An 8,872-nucleotide genomic window follows, 5' to 3' on the forward strand; every position below is an offset into this window, starting at 1 on the left:
ATGAATCAATAGTCTGTATACATGTGGGCCAATCAAACATTGTCTTCTTTTCCTGAGATCCATTTGTTCTGTCTACCAATAGTATAGTCTCATTCATGAATTTATTTCATGTATATTATGTAACCTGTCAACCTTTTTGCTTAGAAGGTATTGAACGTTAAACTTATAATTTACAATATAATGCAGTACAGTATTTAACGAATCAAAGATGTTATTTATAAGTAATACAACTTTTTTTAAGTTTTCCTTTTTTCAGGGGTTTGTGATACAGACGTTCAGTGTCTGTTTCAGACTTGTCTTGAATTTATGCAAGCCAGGCTAGCCTTGAACTCATGGCAGTCCTTCTGCACCAGCCTCCCATGTGCTAGGGTCACAAGCATGTACCACCACACATGGCTGCAATTTTCTTTTTATGTCTCATTACTTTATGATTTATTGGTTTTTAATGCATAAGATACATCCGATTTGTCTTCTTCCCCTCATTACTGTCCTATATATACCCTTTTAGAATTTCATTTCTGAGCTCACAGTGACCATTTGGTGACAACAACCTTTACTATGCCACATTTTTCCTTTTTTCATTATTCATACACTTTGGTAAAACTTTTCCATTAATATTTTGATTATTATTCATAAATCTTGTTTGCTGTGCTGTGTCTTTTTTTTCTATGAAGTCATATGTAAATTTCAAAATACTACCTAAGTACAAAGAAAGAGGGACTCAATGCATAAATAATAAGGTTTGAGAACGTATTTCCTACGGCCTATCAAAACCATTTGCCACATCATTATGTTTCTGGTGAGCTTGCATGCTCCCTCTGTGAGCTCTGCTTTAGAAATGGTACACAGATACCCTTGCACTGACCAGGCAGAAAGAGCAGCACTCCTGTTCTACTTTGCTTTAGCAGTGAGTGGCAATCTAGCATCAGAATTGCTGCCAAAAGATGTCTCCATACTTGGATTTGATGACCAAGGCATGGATTTAATAGTCAAACAATGCAGCCACCGTTCAGCACTTTTTTTTCTTACTGTGCAGTACAGGCTGGCTTCAAATTCATGGCAGTCCTCCTGGCTCAGCCTTCTGAGTGCTAAGATTACAGATGTGTACCACCACGTTGGCTTCCAATCCAGCTTTTTATGCGAGGATTTGAGATACCCTAGGCTGTCAGTCTCAACCTTCCTTTGAAAAATATATGTGCAATAAATGGAGCATGCATATATAAATACTGTGTTATCTCTCTGTGAGAAACTGCAAATGAGACCATGTATGTATAGTAGATATTGTGAATTAGGAAGAAGCTGTTAGAAAAGAAAGGAAAACAGGGAAAAGGAAGGAAGGGAAAGGAAAAATAAGGATAAAATGAAAGCTGAGCTTTGTAAATGGGGAAGTGATGTGTGTCGAAAGATGTGATGGGAATGGGGAAAATATATATATATATTTTATAAAAGTATATAAAATGTGTGTATGTGTGTAATCATTTAGGAGGCAGTGACCTTTGAGGATGTGGCTGTGAACTTTACCAAGGAGGAGTGGGCTTTGCTGAATCCATCCCAAAAGAAGCTCTACCAAGATGTGATGGGGGAAACATTTATGAATATGGCTGCTATAGGTAAGGATGACATCATTTTCTTATTTACACAATCAGAAAATGTTTTTATTTATTGGTGCAGTCTCCTTAAATAGAATGTGAAAACATTTTGAAGAACGTTTCAAGATTGATTATATTACAAGAGATTCTAACTGGACTCTACTAATTTTGATATACTAAAATAGTGATGCCTTATATTTTTCTGTCTACAATTCAGGAAGAGCCTGGAATAACCACAAAGTTGAAGAAGAGTACAGAAGGTACTGGAGAAATCTAAGGTAATTTGAATGAAAAGGAACATTCCTCAAGAGTCTTTGTGTGAGCAGAAATATGACAACTAAGGAAATGAAGCCATATTCAAATTTATTTCACATATATTCTCCAAAAATATATGTGGCTTGAGTATGTATAATTTAACAATTAAATATAGAAACTTTCCAATATAGAAAACTGAGTACTGAGATTATACAACAAATGACACTCAATTTTTTAAATACAAGTGTAAAAAAAAGTACCTTCATTATCAACATTATCAACATGATGAAAATATATGAGGTTGTGTTTAGGTATTGTATATATGAAAAGAATAATTTTGAATTTTGAGAGGAACCTACCTGCAGGATGTTGATTAATGTATATACAGTGGAATATAAGATATTCATTATCTACAAACAGTACTAACCTTGAAGCAATATTCAAAGTGTAAATGAATGTTATAATAATGAGCCCATTTATAGTTTTTGGTTTTTTGTACCCGGTATTGAACTTGGGACTTTGCGCTTACCATGCTAGTGCTGTACTGCTGAGCTAAATCCCTGATCCCTCATTCATGTTTAAAGAAGGCACCCTCTTACATTGTTGGTGGGAATGTTAAGTACAGCCACTATGATATTCAGTATGCAGATGTCTCAGAAAATATGGAATTTCCATTTGACCCAGGTACCTCTCGTGGGTACATTCACAAAAGCATTAAAATTATCATATTATGCTGATAGATGCATATCCATACTCAAAACAGTATACTATATCAGCTAAGCCTTGCAGTCATCCTAGATGTCCACACTGGATGCATGGATAATTAAAAATTTTTATACAGTTAGCATGATGAAAACCCAGCATTCTGGATACTGATTTAGCAATTAAATGTAATATAAAGTTGAAGCTCAGCCTGAGCAACTTACTCATTAATGAGAATCTCTCTCAATATAAGAAATAAAAAGCTAGAGATATAATTCAGTACTAAGACCTGTATTTAATTCCCAGCACTGAAAATAAAAAAGAAAATGTGTTGTATAATCAGCCATAAAGGTGAATAATACCATGTCATTTTCTAAAAGAAGTGAGTGGGTTTTTAACCCATATTGTTTAGTGAAATAAGTCTCTTATATGAGAAATCAAAAATACAAGGAGTTAAAATAAAAGAGTAGTGATAGAAAAAAGCAAACATAGCTTTTTGGAGATGGGAAAGATGAACAGTGTAAGGTGAGAAGGAGGAGGCTGAGGGGAGAAAGGTATCAAATGATCAGTGTGTGATATGCACATATACCAGCTTCCTGGAGTGAAACCAAACCTAATGTATTGCAAAATACTCCAGTTTAAAAATTCCCAAATATATGCCACTTTTTCTGGCAGTGGCTGTTTTGAAGATACTCTTCAGGACATTCAGTTAATTTATTGTCAATATTTCTTAGGTAAGAACTTGATCAGGTTAACCCATTAATGCGGAGATAATTTACTTTGACTGGTACTTTTTTGTTATTGTTTTTGTTTTTTCATCTTCACAGAAATGAACAAGTAGGAAAATACTGTGAATATAAAGCTTGGAATCAATATGAAGAAATTTTCCTGTGGACTCCAGATGCTAATGTGGACATGAAACAAGCTGGTTTAAAACCAGCTGAAAGAAAGCCCCTAATTGGGCATTTGTCTCCAGATGTGCCTATCATAGCTCACACTGGGGTGAAGCCACCTGAGTGTTTGGAATTTAAAAAGAAGTTGCCTAAATGTAATGAAAATGGAAGAACTTGTGATTTCCAGTCCTTTCAGAAGCATGCGAGGACAAATGCTGGAAGGAAACCCTATGAATGTAATCAACATGGGCAATCCAGCTCTGATCTCAGTGAAAGAACTCACCTTAGAGAGACTTTAGTATGGAAGAAAAAATTGGAAACTTCTAGCACACCCAGTGATACTCAGACCCATGAAAGAAATCCCAGTGGGGGAAATCAATATATATGTAAAGAAGATGAGATTTTATCCCACTATATTGAAGTACATGAACAAAGATACTCTGGAGAGAAACTGTATGTAGCTCAGCAATGTGAGGAATCATTCATTCAAAGTAATTCTTTTCATGGACATGTAACTATTCCTACTGGGGAGAAACCGTATAGATATCAGCAATGTGGAAAAGTTTTTGGCGTACAGAGTCATCATGAAAGACATGAAGGAACTCACACTGGGACCAAATCATATGCTTGTAGGCTGTGTGGGAAAGCTTTTACCACACGCAATTGTTGTCGAAAACATGAAAGGATTCACAATGGAGAGAAACCCTTTGTATGTAAGCAATGTGGAAAAGCTTTCAGCACACGCAGTTGCTGTCAAGTACATGAAAGAACCCACAGTGGAGAGAAACCCTTTGTATGTAAACAGTGTGGAAAAGCTTTCAGCACACGTAGTTGTTGTCAAATACATGAAAGAACACACAGTGGGGAGAAACCCTATGTATGTAAGCAGTGTGGAAAAGCTTTCAGCACACACAGTCATTGTCAAATACATGAAAGAACTCACACTGGCGAAAAACCCTATGTATGTAAGCAGTGTGGGAAAGCTTTTAGCAGATATGGTAATTGTCAAACACATGAAAGAACTCACACTGGGGAGAAACCCTATGTGTGTAAGCAGTGTGGAAAAGCTTTCAGCACTCACAGTCATTGTCAAACACATGAAAGAACTCACAATGGGGAGAAACCCTATATGTGTAAGCAGTGTGGGAAAGCTTTCAGCACACGCAGTTGTTGTCAAGTACATGAAAGAAGTCACACCGGGGAGAAACCATATGTATGTAAGCATTGTGGAAAAGCTTTTAGCACACATGGTCATTGTCAGATACATGAAAGAAGTCACACTGGAGAAAAACCCTATGTATGTAAGCAGTGCGGGAAAGCTTTCAGCACACAAGTCAATTGTCAAACACATGAACGAACTCACACTGGGGAGAAACCTTACATGTGTAAGCAGTGTGGGAAAGCTTTTAGTACCCGGGGTTATTGTAAAATTCATGAAAGAAGTCACACTGGAGAGAAACCTTATGTGTGTAAGCAATGTGGGAAAGCTTTTAGCATACATGCTAGTTGTCAAATACATGAAAGAAGTCACACTGGGGAGAAACCCTATGTGTGTAAGCACTGTGGAAAAGCTTTCAGCACACATGGGCACTGGCAAAGACATGAAAGAATTCACACTGGGGAGAAACCCTATGTATGTAAGCAATGTGGGAAAGCTTTTGGTACACATGTTAATTGTCAAACACATGAAAGAATTCACACTGGAGAGAAGCCTTATGTATGTAAGCAATGTGGGAAAGCTTTCAGCAGACATAGTAATTGTCAAATACATGAAAGAAGTCACACTGGGCAGAAACCCTATGTATGTAAACAATGTGGAAAAGCTTTTAGCCTACATGCTAATTGTCAGATGCATGAAAGAAGTCACACTGGGGAGAAACCTTATATGTGTAAACAATGTGGAAAAGCTTTCAGCACACATGGTCAGTGTCAAAGACATGAAAGGATTCATTGGAGAGAAACCTTCTGTGTAGAGGCAGTCTAGGAAAGCTTTTACCACAAGTGGTAATTGTCAGATACATGAAGAAAGTCACTGGGGAGAAACCTTATGCATGTAAGCAATGTAGGAAAGGATTTACTCGTGTCTTGGTTACTTTTCTCCCATTGCTGAGACAAAATACCTGATGCCCAAAATGAGGGAAGAAAGATTTATTCAGCTTACACTTTTTGGAAGTTTCAGTTCATACTTAGCTGGTTTCACGGTAGGGTGGTGTGGCTAAGGGGCAGCCATCATGGTGACTACAAGCAACAGATGTGGTAAGGGCAAAAGGGGAAGAGCACACCTTTTTCCCTCCCTTATGTTATATGCTGGCACACTCACACTGCCAATCCCAGATCTAGACAACAAATCAATCACAAATGCTAGACTCAGCTCTGTCACTACATGAGGCTTTGGAGGGACACCTAGACATAAACCATAACAGCTGCTAAGTCCTCCACAAAAATAAAAAATACCTATGTATCACTGATGAGAAACCCTGTGCATGTAGACAGTGTGAGAAAGCAATACAAGCACATATTACCACATACATGAAAGAAGTATTGGGGAGAAACTTTGTATTTGTAGGCCTATTTAAAACTCCTTTGAAAATTTCTCACGTAGTAGAGACCAGTAGAAATAATTACTAAGAACAGTTTTATGTTAATGTTTATTCATGAATGTTTCAAAAAATACAACCCAAGATGAAGATATCTGAAAATAAAATGTGCTTTTTAGTAAATCTGTAAATACCTTGGTTATGTATTTTAGTGTTTAATATAAAAATGAGTTTACATAATTGCATATTTTTGTGTGTCTTAGAGCTTAATGCATAGTGTCTTAAATGATGAATGTACATATATTTTTTACTTACAAATAAAATAATTGTGTGCTTTTATTTTTTTAACAATTGGGAGGCATAATTCACTAAAAATATGACTATTGTTAATTGTGTTTTGTTTTCACTGAGATTTTGCCACTTTTTAAAAATTTTTGCTGTACCATATTGTTTCTAACAAAAGATATTTTTTGAATTTGGTGCTATAGTTTATATTGAGATATATATTTTGAGAGAGTTGTGAATGTAACCTTTTAAAATTCTTTTTAAAAGAATTTTATTACATATTTGGAATTTATAATCATCTTGGGAGTATTTGCATGTACATATCATAGATTTTTTTTAAAATCCCTTTTTCATTCCGTCTTCTTCTACCAGCTCCCCATCCCCTTTTTCATCCTTGTTGAAATTGTTTGTTTAGTGTTCCATATGAATTTTAGCATTTTTTTCTCTAAATATTGAAGGAATGCTCTTGGTATTTTGATTGTAATTTCATTAAATTTATATCTTAGTTTGGGAAGTATGAACATTTTGACAATACTGTATCATATTCAGCAACAAGAGATTTATTTTCTAAAGTCTTGATTTTTTTGTATACTGTAGTTTTATTTATAGAAGTGTTTTTCTTTTGGTAGGTTAATTCCTAAGTATTTAATTATTCTTAAAGGTATTGTGAATTATTTGTGTTTTTAACATTTTTGTTAATGAGTTCATTATTGCTGTGCAGGACTACTAGTGGTTTTGTGTGTTGATTTTTGTCTTGTTATCTCAGCATATTTGCATAGGAATTTTTTGGTGGAATTGTTTTGGCATCCATGTAAAGGGTCCTATCAGCTTCAAGTAATGATACTTTGACTTACTCCTTTTCATCTATGTATTCTTTTTATTTCTCCTATTTGATTGCTCTGGCTATTATTTCACGACAGTATTGAACAGGAGTGGTAATGATGGACATTCTTTTGCTTGTGGTTTTAGAGAGAAAGTTTTCAGTTTTTCATTTAATTTGATGTTTGCTAGATTCTAAAAGAACTATGTCTACGTATACTTTCCAGGTTTTTCAAGTCATGAATCAAAGTTATATTTGTTGAAAGCTTTTCTTTGTTTAAATGATCATTTGGTTTATTGTCTTCTGTTCATGTGGTGTGTTACATTTATTGATTTGCATATGTGAAACTACCTTGCATGTGTGAGATGAAGCCTTCTTGATCATGATGTGTGATCGTTTTGATGATCTGTTTCATTTGTCCATTTCTTCTATATTCTCCCAGTGGAGTAAAACTTCTTGTATTATTTACAAACATTTTCTGAATGTCAGTGGTACACATGTGATTTCACCTTTTTTTGTATTTAATTACATTGATATGGATTTTTTCTTGCTTTCTTTTAGCAATGTTGGCTAGGGTTTGTTTAGTTTATTCTTTTGAATAACTTTGATGCATTAATTTCAATTTTTAGTATCAATTTCATTCATTTTTGCTTGATATTTATGATTTCTTTTCTTGTGCTAGTTTTGGGTTTAAACTGTTCATGTTTTTCAAAACACAGATCCATCATAAGGTTATTTGAGATTGATCCATATATTTGATGTGGGGATTCACAGCTATTTTTGCACTGCACGAGTCTTTTCGATGCAGCAAATCATTTGGGTTTTTTTTTTAAGTTTAAATACACTTTGTTGTTAGACAATGACGTGTTTTTTTCTCCCTAAAAAGTAATACTGCCACTCCAAATAAATCACAATCAAAATAAACAAAGCACTCAAGATGACATCAGTCCCATTTGTTCAAAATCCTGATGTTGCATGAATGACAAACAGCAGCCAGTTATGACAAGTGATAGATCCAAGGTAATCACTGAATCCATTAACACTTTTCCATTTGTAAACCATCCTTAAAATCATAAAGAGGGGGTCACACCATCCTCATGGCATTCAGGAGAGCAACCATGCCATTAGGATTCATGTTTGCATCAATAAAGAACTGATAGTTTTTGAAATTAGCAAGGATATGCTTGATATGTTCTGCAACCCCTGTCATAAACAGGTTTACTCTTTCTGGTCTTTGCTCTTCAAATTTGCCCTTGATTGTTTTCATATAATCTTTGATACAGTTCCTGTAGGCCTCTTTGTTTTGTGAAGCTGGTTTCTTGCAAGTTTGGATTCATAACAATATCAACACCACTGACTACTGTGCTTTTGGTGCTTTTACCCTCTGTGCCTTCAGCAGAGGCATTTCCATCAGTGAGCGAGTCATCAGTGTTACCCTCTGTTCTACTAATCACCTTCTCCTCCTCCTCCAGGCCCAGCCCATCCATGATCTCCTGGATCTTGTAAATGTTTGAGAACATCTCCTTTGTCTGCTTGGGGACAGAGAGCCATCTATCACGGGACACCAGATACCTGGGCTCCACCATTTTCCACAACATCTGGGTGCATGCAGTCCTCACCCTGCCCCAGCTGCACTAATAATTTTTTTATCTTGTCTGTATTAGGTTTTTCAGTGCTGATAAGAGACAAAGAGGGAGATAACCCTTTATTGCATGCACAGGAAGTTTACAGAAAAATATAAGTTCCCTCTGACTCAGACGAAGAAGTGGTTGGACTATATTAGATTGGATT

General features: G+C 35.6%; 1 pseudogene; it reads right to left on the reverse strand.

Annotated features, from left to right (window-relative positions):
* Window positions 1-8,117: 8,117 nt before the first annotated feature.
* LOC100730759 (translationally-controlled tumor protein-like) lies at window positions 8,118-8,667 on the reverse strand (annotated as a pseudogene).
* Between the last annotated feature and the right edge of the window lie 205 nt (window positions 8,668-8,872).

Source organism: Cavia porcellus, unplaced genomic scaffold (genome assembly GCF_034190915.1).
Source record: "Cavia porcellus strain 051 isolate PalLab524CR breed Dunkin Hartley unplaced genomic scaffold, mCavPor4.1 scaffold_2, whole genome shotgun sequence".
Lineage (NCBI taxonomy): Eukaryota > Metazoa > Chordata > Mammalia > Rodentia > Caviidae > Cavia > Cavia porcellus.